Here is a 17,093-nt window from a genome sequence, read left to right on the forward strand (position 1 = left end):
CAGGAAGTGACCTGGACCCACATGCTGTAGAGGAAGGAAAAAACCCTTCCTCTCTGCCTCCCGCTAGATCACTGCCAATTTGATCTGGGGTAAAATTCATTCCCAATCTCGTATATAGCAGTCAGTTAGACCTTGAGCATGGGAGCAAGAAGTAGCCAGCTACGCAGCCGAGAGAGAGAACGCTTGTTGCCGCCTCAGAACACTGGCCCACCCTGTCCACTGTTCCGTCTCCAGCTGTGGAGATAATAGTGTTGCTAGCCTCAGAAATCATGGGGCACCTCCTCCCACTCCAAAAAGAAAAAAAGAAAAAAGAAAAAAAAAAGAAAGGCATCACAAGATTGTTTTAATCATGTCAAGAAATCTTTGTTTTAGACTCTGAAGATAGCATCAGATATAATGGAGTGGTGTCAGAGGACCTATTGGGGGGATGGGATTGTATGAATGATTTTTGGCAAGAGGAAAAGAGGGTAGGTACGATACTTGTCTTGAACAAAATTCTCTCCCTGTTCTGGCCCTTAAAATATGTAGCTGTATTAGGTTCTTGTTGCCATTGCATCGGGGTACTGTACAAAATCTTAAAACAATACCCTATCTACGTTGCTGTCAATCAACAGAGTATAGTAACCTTGAAACAGAAAGTTATAATTAACCTAGAAAATATAATTGCAAACTTCATATGGGATTTTAAAAAAACAGCCAAGATTTAAAAGACTTATCTCACTAAATATAGGGAAGACTAGGGCTTCCTAATATGGAACTCTGATGAGTGGTTCTGTCTGACTCAGACCTCCACTTTCTTTAGGAGTGAGGCTAAGCCCTCAACATGAAGGTGAGGTTAACAAGAGTCTTTCTATCAACTTCAATGTGCTTTTGATCAGGCTCTATGGCAGCAGGGAGAATTTGATGTGCACCTTTTCCTTTCAAAATGAGTTAAATCCTCCTCCAAACACTGTAAAATCCCAATATTACTACCACTTCTTTTCATCTGAGCAGCTAGCAAAGTTTGGGCCCTGCAGGTTGTTTCTGTTAAGAGGAGAAATTGATGATGGAGTCAAGTATCTCTGGTGCAGTTCTGTATATTTACAAAGACTGCACAAAGTCCTGCTCCCCAGAACCCTCCAGGAATCAAACAGGAAACAATTTTTTTGCTCATGCCTCCAAGCCTCTTTCAGTCAGCAGTAGACCCAAAACAGGGTTGCCAACATTGTATTTCAAAAATAAGGGACTGTTTTCTTAGCACCTCCATCCCACCACTCCTACCAATATTATCATAATAATTTATTATTATTATTAATAATAATAATTATAAACAGTACTCACCTACATTCGCCATGGATATTTCGTGCTGCTTTTTGTAGCATGCAGCAACTCCAGATCTTGTTGTACAGAGATGAAAAAATAAGGGACGTCTCTTGTAATAAAGGACTGTCGGCAGCCCTAGCCCAAAAGCACTCTATGTAGGCTTTTCTCAGGATGACACATTCAGTGTTTGTTCAGGCTGTGTCTACTGCGTTTTTTTCCTTGCTTCTGTGGTGGGTTTTTTGCTGCTCTCTCTCCACATACCTCCATCAGACAATACCCAGCAAAAACTTTCCTTTCACATGATTCAAATTCCTGAGCAGACTGACATGTACCTCTATTTTGGCCAATGACATGTGCCTATGTTTTGGGTTGAGGCCTTTAATATTTCTTACAATTATCCCAAATGAAGGGTGGCCGCTACACTTACCAGTTTTAACAAGGTTTAACCCAACCAATAACAAAACAGGATAATATGGAAATTTAGAAATTTGGGTAACATGCAGAACTTAAAAGAGAGAAGAGGGGTGGGGAGAGATTGAAGAGAAGGCACCAACTGAGGTCCTAAGGTGTCACAGGATGGATTGGCCCTTTTAAGGGAGCTGAGCTCAGCCTAGTCCATCTGTGCTTTGTTTGTACCCCCCCCACCATGGGCTTTGACACAGATAAAGGGAGTGCTCAGCTGAGCTGAGGGGAGGAGGGGCCTGGGAGGGGAGAAGAGAAGAGAAATAGCTCTCTACATCAGACAAAAGAAAAGGGCTGATTGGTGTTACCTGCAATGAGGGGCAGAAACCGTAAGAAAGAGGCTTGAGAAAACACCAGGCAGTAGGGTTGGGAAGGAACAGCTGAGCCCAGCATGGGACTGAAAAAATGTAGAGTCTCAGAAAACATTGTTTTGATTTAAGTTGACATTTTCACTGCACTGTTGTTTTCACAGACCAGAAGGGGTATTATTTCTCTCATATGAGAGCTTGGTTGCAGTTATTGGAAGCCCAAAGAGGGGAAGCCGAGGCAGCAGTAGCAGGTTCAGAGGCTGCATTAGATAAGGAAAGGGATTTCTGGCTGTGGGATCATCTGGTTTTATTTGAAAACTTGTGAAACACGAGCCTGATCCGTCTCCATTGAAGTCAGTGGAAGTTGGCTAAAACCCGATACTTTCTTAAAGGAAAAAACAGCTAAAAAGAGAAACAGTGATGTGAAAAAAAGCCCAAGATTAATCCCACATAACCCTGTTCATTCAAAAGCCCTTGACAATGTCCCTTAGTTTCAAAGCCTACTCCTTATCACTGGAACTATCATATCCAAATTCTGCTTCTCATTCTCTCAGGGTAATATGAATTAAATCTGCATTTTTAATAGCCATCCTTGTTTAAGGCTTTTAGACTTCACTAACAAAATAGCAAAGGAGACAGAACGGAAGATTATGCAGTTTAAAATAGTACATAGGATGTGCTTCATCTGCTTTAAACGTGGTTAAAGGTGTGATATATGTTTAGCAATGTGATAAATGAGGAGGAAGCTTATCCATATTATTTGCTCATGTCCTAAAATTAAGAGCTTCGTGTAAGGTGGTTTATGTGATACGTGAAATCTACGAATATAAATGGCCACCTTTGCTGCAACTATCTCTTCTAAATGATTTTTCCATGTTTCAGAGTGCAACTAAAATCTCTTAAAAATGGGTGGCCATTGCTCTTTCTTGTGCAAAGCGATTGATTCTGAGAGGGAAACGTCAATGTTCTAGTTATTAAATGCTGGAATCTGGAAATGACTGAACTGGCTTCACATGAAAGCCTAGTATGTAATTTAGATTAATTTAATTCATTATGGTCAGAGTTCATCTGCTTTTTATAAGGTAGAGGATATAGACATTCCAAGGGGATTAGAATTTAAATTATACTGTAGGTTTGTGACAGGGGGAAGAGTTGTGATGGAGGGGTGTGGGGAGTGGAGCATTTCCATTTTTTCCCTGATTGTCTGGGGTTTGTGTGCTGTTGGTGATACTGGATTTATTTTTATGTTGTATTTTGCCTTAGTTACAGCAGGAGCTTGTTGGTGCCTCCAATAAAAAGTTGTATTGAAATTGTTATGCTAACTCCATTTTCTCCTGATCACAACTCCCTGAAAAGTTCTTTGGGGCTAAAATATTTTATGCCTTGTTTCAGCTCTCATGTAACTTTTTTCTGGAAAGTTTGAACAAAATTCCTTCACCAGTTTCTTGAGCTTTGTGAGGGGGTAAGAAAGATATTCCATTGTAAGATAACATTAACATGAACTTTGCATGTGTTCATGCAACTTTAAAATTACTGATTTAAAAAGGTGAAATGTTCATTAGCTAAAATTGCCCGCATAGACATTTCTTTAGTTTACATGGGGGAGGGTGGAGGGGGGTTGGAAAATCTTTGTGCATGGAAAAATGAGGCCATGTTTTTGGCATTGGTGTTTGTTTATATAGAGTAGATGACATTTAAATTTTAGAACACCTTAAAGCAATATTTAATTGAGTGTTGTTCCTAGACAAAGGTAAAAATGGCCCAAACAGTCCAAACATGACCATTGGGGGAGTTGTTTTATGTGGCTTCCATGCCGCAGATGCCACTCTGAGAGGAAATATGACTCACACCACACAGGAAATGTAGAGAGTAGTGAGGATATAAGGACAAATAGCACTGTCAACATGATTGCGAGACCTTTACCCTTTGTTGGCTACGCTATTGAGCAGAAAGCCTTCAGAGAATTCCTGGGAGGTTCAGGGCAAATTGCACTTCAGAAGAGCCTTGTACAGATTAGACGGTTTTGACCTGGGGATCTAACTGCAAGTGACTCAGCCTTATTGCACTAATGTTCCATTCAGCTCATTGAGCATTTGTGCCTGTGTATTCCTCCCAGCTCTCCCTTCTGTTGAGAGTGCAACACCTGCATGGGAGCTGCAATACTAACTGCATAGCGAAGCTGGATTGCCATTCTCAAACATTCAGATATCATGAGTTAGGGCACAGAAAATCATGAGATTCTACTCTCTCTCCTATTCTTATTCTGCCCTTATCACCATAGTATCTGTAACTTCCAGTAGTGCACTAAGTGACAAGACTAAGGTCTGTCAGATGCGATTCACTGTCTCACCCATCCTCTCCTTTGAGATTGGCTAAAAAATCATGAGATTATTCTTTTTAATTGTGCAGGGCATTTGCCCTCTTGTTTCTGAGCCTTTAGGGTATGCTTGCTTTGTATCTTGGAGCTTTTTCTATACAACCAGGAGGGCTAAAATCTTTGTCTTTATGAAAGCTGAGATTCTCATGCAATCTCTTAAAGCCTCAGCTGCTGGAATCAGAAGAAAGCACCAAGCATTGTGAGACTAATGATAAAATCATGAATTGGTAACACTGCAAAGGGGCTTTTTTTTTCTTTCTTTTTTTTTTGGTAAGGCGCTGATTGCCCTCAACTCAGCGTCTTGAGGGAGACACTCAGCAGAATTGGGCTCTATTTCTCTGTCATGCTAATCTCTGATAGAAAGTTTTCATCATAAAGAAAGCGCTTGCTGTAGACTCTTTGCAATGCAGAAAGAGATTGCATATTGAAATCCTTATGCTCCTGGGGAACATGAATACTAGTCTCTCCTGCCAACTCTCTCTCCTTCCCACTGCTGTAACAGCTCCACCCAGTTGTGGTTGCACTTCAGTAATGCTACTAAAGACAAGATATGAAAAAGCACAAGACTCGTTCCCCGTGTGCTTCGATACACAAAAATTAGAATTATCCCTTGCCTATACACCTTTGGATGTACATGCAATTGAGTAAGGTATGTTGCAATTCTGGGAATTACATCTGAGACCCCAGTGTTATCTTTAATGCTTTGTATGGTGTAATTCAGTTCTAGAAATAAATCCTAAATGAGAAGAGAGAGAGAGAGAATCAGAAAGAGAGGTAAAACAAAACTATATATAGCATAAGAGGGAAAGTAGCTTGGAGCCATAACCTCTAGCTACAGTAATACAACTAAGTACCTCTGCCTCTGTTTACAGATTACAGGAATGCACATCGTCATAACCACCACCCGCATGAATATTGGATGGTTTCACACCTCCCTCTTCTCCTTACTATTATTATTTAATGTGGTAACTTTTCAATATCTCCCTACAATGGAAAGACAAGAGGGACACATTTTCTTTCTTGTACAGTTGCAATCTAGTGCAGGAGAATGTCTGAGGAGAAAATTGGTTGGAGACCTACTGAGAAGCCAGAAACTGGACAATAGCATTGATTAATCTGTCATGAGTCTGCGGGCTGTCTTCTATGGTGAAAATCTCTTTGCCTTCAAATTTTATAACCACTCAAGGTCTTTCCAGTCTTTGTACTTTATCCCTATTTTTTAGACCTATCCTTACTTCAGCACACACTACCTGCTAATACCCCATACAACTCGGGGGAATGAATCAAGAGCAATATTACTGAAAGCCAAATCCAGTGTTGTGTAGGGAAAAGGCTGGGTTTCAGCCACAAACCTTGTCAAATCTGGAACCTGACTAAATATTTGCAGCATGGGGCACTGAGATGAATCATGTTATAATGCTAACCTGGTAGAGCTCACGCTTCAGGGAAGGAAAGCAGGTGTCAGGAACAGACCACGCCCGGGAGATAGCTTGCTCCATGAAGTTTTACGGTCTGTCTTTGCTCTTTACACATGAAGAAATAAACATATAAGGCCTAGTTACATCTATAAACTGCTACTCTAGCATGGCCCTGGTGGCTTCCATAATAAAACACAGGGAGACCGCTGGGACAGTCCCAGGGTTGTGAGGCACCTCACCACTACCTGCCCCTAGTGTGAAGCAGTCTTGTCTGTGTCTGCTATAGTTCAGCTCCCTGAAGCCAACAGTCTCTGGCCAAGCAGTGCCTTCGAAGTCTCCAGAGACCTTGCTCTCTCTCTCTCTGTGCAAACTAGTGATAGGGACATGCCAACCCCTAAGTCCTCGGAGTGTTCCCTGTAGGGTCCAGCCCTGTGTCCACTGTACACTCACAGAAATTACCAGGTCCACAAGGGAATAGTATACACAGCCTGAATGTTACCACTCAGGATCAGCTCCTTCATAACATCACAGCACGGAGATGTATTTATTGTGAAATCAATCAAATTTATTATCCAAAGCTATGAATTCAGAAAGAGTGAGTAAGGAAAATGGATACAGAAATGGTTACATAGAAAAGAAAATCATAACACGCCTTCTAGAGATTAAACTTAACTTTATCAGGCTACATCCTTGTCTAAAGCAATTTATCTCACCTAAAGCAATCACCCAGCATCTTCAACCAGCGCAGCTGGGATCCCTCCTTTTGTGCATGCAAAAGTTCTGTTCTTATGCTTTCTTGGTGAAGGATAAAGGGGTGTGTCCTTACTTTCCCGTATATCCCCCAAAATTCATTGTTTCTCAAGAGTCAGGATGACCGTTATGTTTGCTTACAATGTTTAATTTACATGTAAACCGAGGTAGATGGGAATATACATCTTTTGGCAGAAACTTTTTCATCAGCCGTGCCTTGATTCAGACTTTAAAAACATGTTTTCCAGCATGTAGACATAACTCCTTACGCAGTGTTAGTACATATATTTCACAATGTTATAAATGACCAGTGTGATCCTGGATGTCATTTAAGATCTCTCATGACATTCTTTATGGATAAATACTGTGAAAGCAGTGTGTTAGATGTAGTGAGTTTATCAAGCCTGATAGGAGTAGTTGTTCTAGAACAGTGAATCCTTTGCCAGTTGGCATTGAGGGTCTTATGGGTCATAGAAAGGTCCCAAACTATTTAAAGGGATACTACCCAATTCCTAGACACTACAGACTGATTGTGCTAGGCTTTCAGATTTGAACTCATGCAACCAGATCCAGCACTGGAAAAGCTGGCTGTCAGGAGAGTTGAATCTGCTTTTGCCAAGTTCTGACTTTGGCCTGTAAAGTTCAGGTCCTGTTCATCTGACTCAAACACAGCATGATAGTGTTCATACAGATTCATATTTTCCTTCCCCAAACTCTTTGTCTGACTCAGATGCTCTGTTTAAAGTGCAAACCTTCTAACTGCTGCTGAGGTTTCTTGTTAAACCAGTTATTAAACCACTAAGTAATTAGCATGGGATTGACATCCTTCTTTTGCATATGATTATGTCAAAAGATTTTTAACACTCAATAAAGCATATGGTTGATTAAATACCTTGATTTTCTCTCCATCCGTATTCTTAAGTTAAAACTCTAATTACAACGACTCCTTGTCTTTCTGGAAAGTACCTGTTCTACCCACACTGCCACTTCCACCCTGCTGTTGATATGATTTGCAACTATATGATTTACAACAGTGACTATGGCTGCCTGCTGTAAGATTGAGCAGTTGTCTAAAGTAGGATGGGTCTTTTAAACAACATTGTATGCTCAGTATCACCAGACTCTTGCTCTTGATTGTATTATCATATTAAAGACTTGGAATTATTTCTCAGGAGAAAAGCAATAGCCTCTTGTGAAATTCACTTTACCCAAGTCTCTCATTTTATGTAGGAATATAAGAATTTGTATATCGATCAGACCTATGGTCCAACTAATTCCAGTGTTTTATCTTGAGCAGTGGCCACTACCAAATGTTTTAGAAGAAGATGCAAGAAAGAAGAAGATGCAAGATGTTCTCATTCTCTATATAAATATCTAAATCCTGCTAAGTAACTGGCCTCTCTAATCCTGCAGCAGGGATTTCCACAGTTCATTCATTTTAAAAAAGTATTTCCTTTCATCAGTGCTAAATCTGTTACCTTTCATTTAATTAGCAGTCCCCTTGTTCTTGGCTTATTAGAAGGCAAATAGGACAGGATTTATATTCTTTTTATACTCTGTATTTGGCATACTTTTGCAATGTCCCTGCTCACAAGAGACAAGTAACAATAATCTTTTCACTTGCCTCATAAAACTTTCCATGCCTATCATAACTTTTGTCACCAATCTTTGGAGTCCTTTTTGGCCTCTGGTATTTTTTTTTTTTTTCATGAGCTGCAGAGAGAGGCTAAGTGACTTGCCCAGAGTCAGGCAGGAAGTCTGTGGCAGAGCAGGTAAGGGCACATATAATTTATGATTTATGTAATAATATTGTCACAGTCTCAATATTAATGTGTATCCTGTTATTTATGCATCCTCATGCTTTCTATTGCCTCAGGGTAGTCTGAGCATTCACTCCCTCCCATTCTAGCATCTGTCAGTTCAAACATTTTTAAGCATTGCCAGCCCAGTGATCATTTAGGAAGCAAATAGTGCAATGCTGAGATTGTGTTTGTGGCAGAAAGTATTTGTCTTGCTGCATCTAAAGCTACAGAAACAATTTGTATCTGCAAAGATGAAGAATCCTTAAGGGCCTTCTATCAGCCATGTGAATAACTTCATCCCTCTGGGAAATGGTTCCAGAACAGCCCTGCACTCCACCGGGCTTCTGACATTCTGTTCTATGGTGCCCTGTCTGAGCCACAGCAGAGGAAGAGTTAATTGCCTGCCTCTGGGGAGGGGTGGAGTAGACAGGCAGGGCTAGTGATTGACTCATTCAACCCAAGCAGATGCTCACAGTTAGAATGGGGAATTCTTTAAAAAATGGCTCCTTGGCAGTCAGAAAGGGAGAATGTCTGTCTGAGCAGGAAGCGCTCCAAATTCAATAGCGAGAGTGCTGGGCAGTAGTCTGAAGGGGCCCTTTTCTTTGATGTAAAAGATGGTGCATGTGTAGTGAGCTGTTAATATGCTCTCTGTGTGTTTGTTTATATGAATGAACACTTAAAACTGGGAATAAAGCCTTTTTGCAAAGAACATTTTATCGCTGCTGGGCTGGGCTGGGCTGGCCCATTCCATCACCTTCCAGGCAATAATTAAATTCACATGGTTATTGAATTAACATTTGTTCTCTGACTGAGACTGCAGGATTACTTTCTCCTCCCCTTCAGGAATTAAATTTGGAATCAATTGCTAATGGGGAGAAAGGGAAGGAATTCTCAAGTCTCACTGAGCACAGATGGAAAAGAGAGATGGACTTGCAGAAATTAACTTAAAATCTTTCCCTAGACCATTAGCATCATATCATCTATGTACCAGCAAGTGGTATGTTACTTATCACTGCCACAGACAGGGAGATCAGGGAGCCTCAATTCTGCAGCAGAAAAAAATAAATCAATAACCTTTTTTAAGTCAACAAATAATTTTTCACTAATTGGTGATCATCCCAACCCTAACTCATTATCTTTCTGAAGAGCCATACTTTGCAATACCATCAATGAGTGTTTGGCTGAATATCTCAACAGCACTGTGGAGAGTTCATTGATTTTAGGCCTGTGACTAATGCTGAGGAGAATGGAGTACTTTAGACAATTATTTGTCTACACCACTCTAATTTCTGCTGAAGGGTTTTCAGAGAGGCTGTTTACGAGGTATAGGGCAAGGGCACGTTTCCCTACCCCTTGTCCTTTACCTCACATGATCCTTCACATGTGATGGGTTCTGTTTAGCTGTGGTTTGACCAGCAACAGTTAACGAATGTACCACCTCTCTTTGGTTTTTCACACAATGACATATCACAACCCCACCACTTCGGCTCTTATCTATGATTGAAAATAAGGAAATCATGAGGAAAAAATTCTGGCTATAGATGCTTTTCTGTTGACCCCTTGCAACAGGTATGTTTCCATGGTAACCACACCTGGCAGTGGTTGAGGAATCCTTCCCACCCCTTTCCTCTTGCTTTTCCAAATACAGGATAAAATTGAAAGCTAAATTAGCCTATGGATAAAAACAGGCCTCCCTTAACCTTTATAGTGCTTCCTTTTTTTTAACTGCACTATGTTGGTCTCCCTGTGGCTCCTGCTTGCTGTGTAACCAGTTTATATGAAGTGGCTCTTGGAGAGCTGCCTTGTCACTTGATGCTGGCTCTTCTCCTGGCTTCCAGGGGAGAGAGAGCGACACAGTGGATGTGCCTGTGGAAGGGGGTGATGAAATTCAGAGCAAAGTAAACCCAGGCTACTTCCTTCTTCAAAAACAGCAAAACACAGCTCCCACTAAAGACATTGAAAAACCCCCTTTCCTTGTAAGCAAGTGCCGTAGTTGCCACAAGGATGTTACTTGACTCTGACTAGGCTGGGAGGTAGCCCACATAGTAGTGATGAGAGGAAAGCTACTCTGGCTGATTGTGAAGGGGAGGTGCCCATGAAACAATCTCTCTGTTAAGATATGTTACGTGCTATGACCAGGCTTGACAACATGTGATCTTAGCTAGCTTCATCTTTACCGGAATCTCGGGGGAATTTGAAGGGGTTAAAACACAACACAGTTTAAATGCTCCGAGAGCTATTACCCCAAAGCCCACAAAGAAACATACCCAGCCTGTAAGGAAATTCTATTGCCCATAAGAAACGGGTGCCTTGTCAGAAGTACAAGCCTGCTCTGTGGTCTCTGTGCAAGCATTAAACTTGCATGTGTAATAGTGATATCCGATATGACCATGAAGGATTGGATTGAATTGAAGGATTCAGTGCTGCTATCTTTGTAGAAGAGTTGAAGTCCTAAACGAGTTGCTTACTTGTGACCTCAACATTATATTGCTGTACGCTGAAAGAGCTTCCTGCTGTAACATGACCACATTCCTGTTGAATAAAAGTTAAGCACAGAGTCTCTACTACTCTGTCTAACAGGGCTGTTCTCACTGATTTCATTCATCTCTCCAGGCACCAAAAGAACTGATGGAAATCAAAAAGGCAATGACAAAGGTGCAACACCAGAAGAGATAAGACTTCAGTGCTGAGAGGGAAGTAATCAAGCCTCCAGCTTTACTGCCAATAACAAGAAAGTTATTTCACTGCTCAAGGTGGAAGCACTGGTCACAGCCCTCCCTCTGAAGTGAAAAAAGAATTGGGGCAGCTCCTGTGAATCTGGGGCTAATATATTGTATGAGGACAAACAGGAGTACAGGATAGTGGCACAATATACATAAATCAACTAGTAGCTATGGTCCAATATTACAGATGCCAGGGACTGCAGGAGATATAGTGGCCAGAAAGCAGGAACAAAAAGTGTGTAGATGGTGCAGACCAAAAGTAAAAAAAAAAAAAAAGAAAAAGAAAAAAGTGCTTAGCTGTTTGTTGTAGTGCCAGGCAGAGGAAAGACCATGTTAGGCAATCAGGCATTTGACAATCCTGGGCTAGCTGTAAAAGAACATACAGGATTATAGACACAAGCTGTGACAGCAAGTTAGCTATGGACACAGCTATAGCTGTGGAATATGATTCCAGATACAGCATTTGCCAAGTGCTTGGTATATTAACAACACAGCTGGAGAGATTTATGACATAAAGAGCACAAGCTGCAGAGCTACAGAAAGGGATCTTTAATTTACAGCATGAGCAGCCCTGTGGTTAACACAAGTAACACAATCCATTCCAGAATGAGCTAGCACTTGGAGGAGTAATATCAGAAAACAGACAGAGCTCAGTCTAAGCAAAATGAAATCCTAGAGAGAATTCATTAGCTCCTCAGTTTCAGGCTGATTTGGGCTTCTGTGTTTCACTTGATTGGGCAGGATGTGATGGATACTGGGCCTGGATTAGTTGTGAAGTGTGCTAACTCCAATGAAAAAAGGGTTTAGGGGGGGAGAGGGCATTGAGGAAAGCTGCCCATCTCCTTGTCCCCACTCCATCAGGGCAGTGGGGAGCTGCTGCTGCCAGCCAGTACAGCTCATAAAGGGGCAGGGCGATTTAGGAAGGGGATGACGCTAAGGCACCCAAGCAATGCAATGAGGCATTTTAAAGCTTCGCTACCCTAAGGGAGACTGAAGCTGCTAGCAGCGCCGGACCTCCGCTGGGGTGGAGTCCCCATTTGAGTGCAGCTGCCCCGTGGGAGCAGAGGCTACAAACAGCCAAATGGGATTAAGCCCCTTGCACACATGCTAGGAAATAAAGTACATCTCTCAAATACCCCTGCAGTTAGGGAGTAATATGTGGCCTGCACATTTCCATGAAATTTGGCTTGAATTAATTCTAATGGAATAAAGGCTATTTGTTAATTATTAAATGCTATTCCAGTTCTCTAAAAATTGCCCTGCACCACAGTGTACCAATGTACATGAATTTATATCCAGGATGCACTAACTCCCAGAAACAGTCACGGAGAATGGTCTAGTCTATCCCATCTAAGTTTTTATACGGCGGTCATCACCATAGTATCGGAGCTGTGTCACCCAGCAATGGTATCACTTGTGCATCACCAGGTTCGGTAAGACAGAAGTCCAAGTTGCAAAATCTTGCTATGCCAACAATTCCAAGGTGGCTGCTGTGGGAACTTCTGACTGGGCAGATCTTTGCTCCCACAAGACTTTTGTGACAGAGATCTTAGTATCATCTTGCCTTTTAAATAAGACACCTATTCCCAGTGTCTGGGATCGTTCCAGCTGCACAAGCCAATTGCCAATTGGACAGGATTTCCTGGCTCCAGTAGGAGCCTACGTCATCCCATTTTTTAGTCCAACAGGATTACCACTCTGTCCAGTGACCTATGACATCGAGTTCAAATCTGTCTCCCACAGTCAAAGCCCCCACTGGTTAGTGCATCACTTTGCATCTAAATGATGAGGCAATCCCTCAGACACGCTCTTTATTCAGACAAGCTGCATTGAATTCAGCAGCATTAAGTGGGAAAGTTGATTGTGCAGCTGGTGATACTCTGACTGAGGCTTGAGAGCTGCCAGTGGCTTGTTAATGTGTCTCCTGCAGCTCTTTGCAGCGCATAGTGTTAAACTGTGTGATTTAATTAATTATTAACCATCAGGATGCCTTTACTATGTTATTAATCAACTGTAGTTGATAAAATAATAATACTTGGTCAGTCATTTTGCTGTGAGAATTTTATAAATATATACAAATAGTAAATAATGAATTCACACGACTGTGGCTCTTTTGGGTAATGTTGATTGCTAATTTGGCTTCTGAACCTCTGAGGTCTGAGTATCACTGATGTAGACAATCATCCAATGTAGTGCCCAGCTGCTAAACTGGGAAGGAAAGAGGCAGGCAGTAGCAAAAGGGGGTGCCACCCCCTCTCAGGCTGAATAGCAGGAAGAGGTAGCTCCCATACAGGGCTCCTAAGCTCCACTTCTGAACAACTCAGTGTCTACACAGCTAGTGAAGGCACCTACCATCTAGGCTCTTGAGCTTCAGAAAGAAGAAGGTTCCTTTCCTTCAGGGATGGCAGCCATTTCTTTCCCAGAAAGTGCTTAAGCTCCTTTTCTCCCTCTTGCTGAGGTATGCTCCCCACACAGCTTCATATTGCCCCTCCTGCAGAGCTCCTAAAATGTCAGGTGAACAAACTTGAGGAGCTGAAAGATAGAAATAAAATGGCAATTAAAAAAAAGTTTCAGAGTAGCAGCCGTGTTAGTCTGTATTCGCAAAAAGAAAAGGAGAAGTGAACTGTAGCTAACAAAAGCTTATGCTCAGATATATTTGTTAGTCTCTAAGGTGCCGCAAGTACTCCTTTTCTTTTTGCAAAAAAAAGTTTGTGATACAAATCTTCATGGGTTCTTGGCAAAATGGTGAATTATGCAGCCATTTGTGCAGCTGCATAACCACGCTTTGGGTGGGGGGCAGGGCCTGCTCCTCATTCACTGTCTCATTGAGCAGTGGTAAAAATAAAAGCGGGTAGAGAGATCATCAAGGTGGCTGAAGAATAAACTGAAATGATCGTGTAGATCCATATGTGGATGTGCTGGCACACTGCACAGCAAAATCAGAATGTGGCTATGTTCTACAGCTCTAACTACCAGCTGCAAATTGATTTCTTTGTGTCGATAACTCCAGCTATAGAGTCTCAAACCAGAACAGACACTTGGAAATGCAGCAGCAGGAGAAATATCCTGACAGATTGGCAGGGTGTCCTGTGCAACTGAGGGAGGAGGATGTGGGGCACAGAAAGGAACTTCAAAAGGCTCCCAGTTCTGAGGCAAGTTAGCATCTGAGTTGTGTTGATATCATGAACGAAAATGGAAAATTTTATCGATGGAGTAGGAGACGTTTTGTGAAAACTAATTACTCTTATAAGGTTTGCCTGGAACTGAATACATGTGTTTCATTCATCTGCACAGGGCTTGACATATTCAACATGAACTTAAGGACATCATCGGTACTGGACTTTGATTGTTGGGAAACTGAATTGTGTAATAAAAATACTACTACCTCAAAGAAGGTGATAAATAATTAAGACGTGCCCTAATACAAAGATCACCTTTTTCAGTAACTAAGACGGTCAGGAGAACACTCTAAATACATGAAGAGACTAACTAACGTGATGGACAGGAATTGTTGATGGTGCTACAAGAAGGATATAATTAGGAGCAGTAGCATGAAATTAAGAAATGGGACATTTAAATTGAACAGCAGAAAAACCTTCCTACCTGTTACACTGTGGAATACTCACCATTCGTAGATACACTCGGTGAAGCACTGGACCAAAATAATCCCTCGTATAATTCCATTGATTTCAGTGAAATTATATCTAGAATGAATCTGGCCTGCTAGGTCTCTTCCAGTTTTAACTTCAGTCAATTTAATCCTTAGGGAAAAGCATACTGTGTTGGCTAAATATCTCAACAATTAACTAGCTAAATTATCCTATAGCCAAAGCCTCCTGTGCTCCTAGGCAGGCAGGATTTCAATTTGGTAGGAGTTGTGGGTGCTAACAGCTCTGAAAATCAGACCACCTATTTAGCTGCCCAAATATGGATTAAGGCTTTGGTTCTCAAATGGGTTCATGCTGTCGCTGCACATGCTGCTGCAGCAAATTTATAGTAGCCACAGTTTTGCCATTTAAAATATACTAGTCTAGAGACAGTTTAGTCACATGTTTATTTGGATGTATCATGGAACTAAAAATAATAAATCTTTTCAATGTAAAGAATAATCTGTACTACAAATAGTACCACAAAAGTACATAGTTATTATTAACTATATAATTGAGGGAAAGGGGGTGGGAATAGAGGGCTGGTTCCCTCCCACAGCCAAAGGCAGAAGCTCTGTTGCACTGTAACAAAATGCTGGTGAGCCAACCTTGAGCTGCCGTAGGGAGCATAGCTGGTGGCCATGGCAGGGAGCTGCATGTGGCCGCACTTGAGAATCACTGGATTAAGGTGCCTAACTTTAGGCACCTATTTCTCAGTATGTTGACCTCAGTGTTTAGCTATTAATCTGATTATCACCAGTGAAGGGAAAACCTCAAATTCAGAGGTTGAATATACCACATATGCTGCAATAATTGGTTACTTTTGTTTTCATTTGGTTTCTTTTAAAGATGAATTGCATACATAAATGAATAAATGATACATAAATATCACAGGAAGAACCTTTCTTCTTTTTTAATATAGATTCTGGACTCAGGAAGTATGGAGGTGCACAAAATGTACAAAAAAGTAAGTTGAGCAACTCCTTTGTCAAAGGTTTGGTTTGCGTTTGAGACAAAGATTTCAGCTGACTTCTTATTTGATCAAAGTTGGCTTGGCTTTGTGACTTTCAATGTTTTTGAGAAGTGGTTTCGTCAAGAATAGGCTCAAGGAGCATAAAACCTTGGGCTTTGCCATTCTTTAAATGATTGACCTTGGGCAAGTCACTTAACCTCTCTTCCCTCAGTTTTCCTGTGTGTAAAAATGAGGTAAATGAGACCCTTGCAGAGGCATTGTGAGGATTTAGTGCTTTGCAGATATGAAATATTAAGTTTTGCTGTTTCTTGTTCTTTAAAGAAAGGTGGAGTGCAAGAGTATGGAGCAAAAAGCTACTACAGAAATATGCTGCAGTAATATAATTTCTTCCTTTTGAAAAAAAAAATCAGACACAGGCCCTATTTTGTTGCTCTAACTAATAAAACTGTTCTGACTGATTACTAATCTTTACAAAAACACTGAGGAGTCCTTGTGGCACCTTAGAGACAAATTTATTTGGGCATAAGCTTTCGTGGGCTATAAACTACTTCATCAGATGCATGGAGTGAAAAAAAAAGTAGTCAGGTATAAATATACAGCACATGAAAAGATGGGAGTTGCCTTACCAAGTATGTGTGTGTAGGGGGTCAGTGGTAATGAAGCCAATTCAGTTAGCGTGAATGTGGCCCATTCCCAACAGTTGACAAGAAGGGGTGAATATCAACAGAGGGAAAATTTATTTTTTGTAGTGACCCAGCCACTCCCAGTCTTTATTCAGGCCTAATTTGATTGTGTCAAGTTTGCAAATTCATTCCAGTTCTGCAGTTTCTCATTGAAGTCTGTTTTTGAAGTTTTTTTTTGTTGAAGAATGGCTTAAGTCTCACTTTTAAGTCTGTTATTGAGTGTCCAGGGAGAGTGAAGTGCTCTCCTACTGGTTTTTGAATGTTACAATTCTTGATATCTGATTTGTGTCCATTTATTCTTTTGTGTAGAAACTGTCCGGTTTGGCCAATGTACATGGCAGAGGGGCATTGCTGGCACATGATGGCATATCTCAGATTGGTAGATGTGCAGGTGAACGAGCCCCTGTTGGAGTGACTGATGTGGTTAGGTCCTATGATTGTGTCCCTTGAATGGATATGCGGACATAGTTGGCAATAGGGTTTGTTGCTGGGATTGATTCCTGGGTTAGTGTTTCTGTTGTGTGGTGTGTGGTTGCTGGTGAGTATTTGCTTCAGGCTGGGGGGCTGGCTGTAAGTGAGGACTGGCCTGTCTCCCTGGGACTGTGAGAATGAGGGATAGTCCTTCAGGATAGTTGTAGATCCTTGATG

The 17,093-nt window shown here is 41.3% G+C and overlaps 1 long non-coding RNA gene across 1 annotated transcript in view; it reads left to right on the plus strand.

The window, feature by feature from the left end:
* The window catches only part of LOC144261409 (uncharacterized), a 276,825-nt gene that overhangs the window by 196,674 nt on the left and 63,058 nt on the right, over positions 1–17,093 (plus strand). Inside the window, exon 3 of the long non-coding RNA XR_013345260.1 lies at positions 15,712–15,756. This is a non-coding gene — a long non-coding RNA (uncharacterized LOC144261409). The remainder of the gene's footprint in view (positions 1–15,711; positions 15,757–17,093) is intronic.

The sequence above is a fragment of the Eretmochelys imbricata genome, chromosome 2, assembly GCF_965152235.1.
Source record: "Eretmochelys imbricata isolate rEreImb1 chromosome 2, rEreImb1.hap1, whole genome shotgun sequence".
NCBI lineage: Eukaryota > Metazoa > Chordata > Testudines > Cheloniidae > Eretmochelys > Eretmochelys imbricata.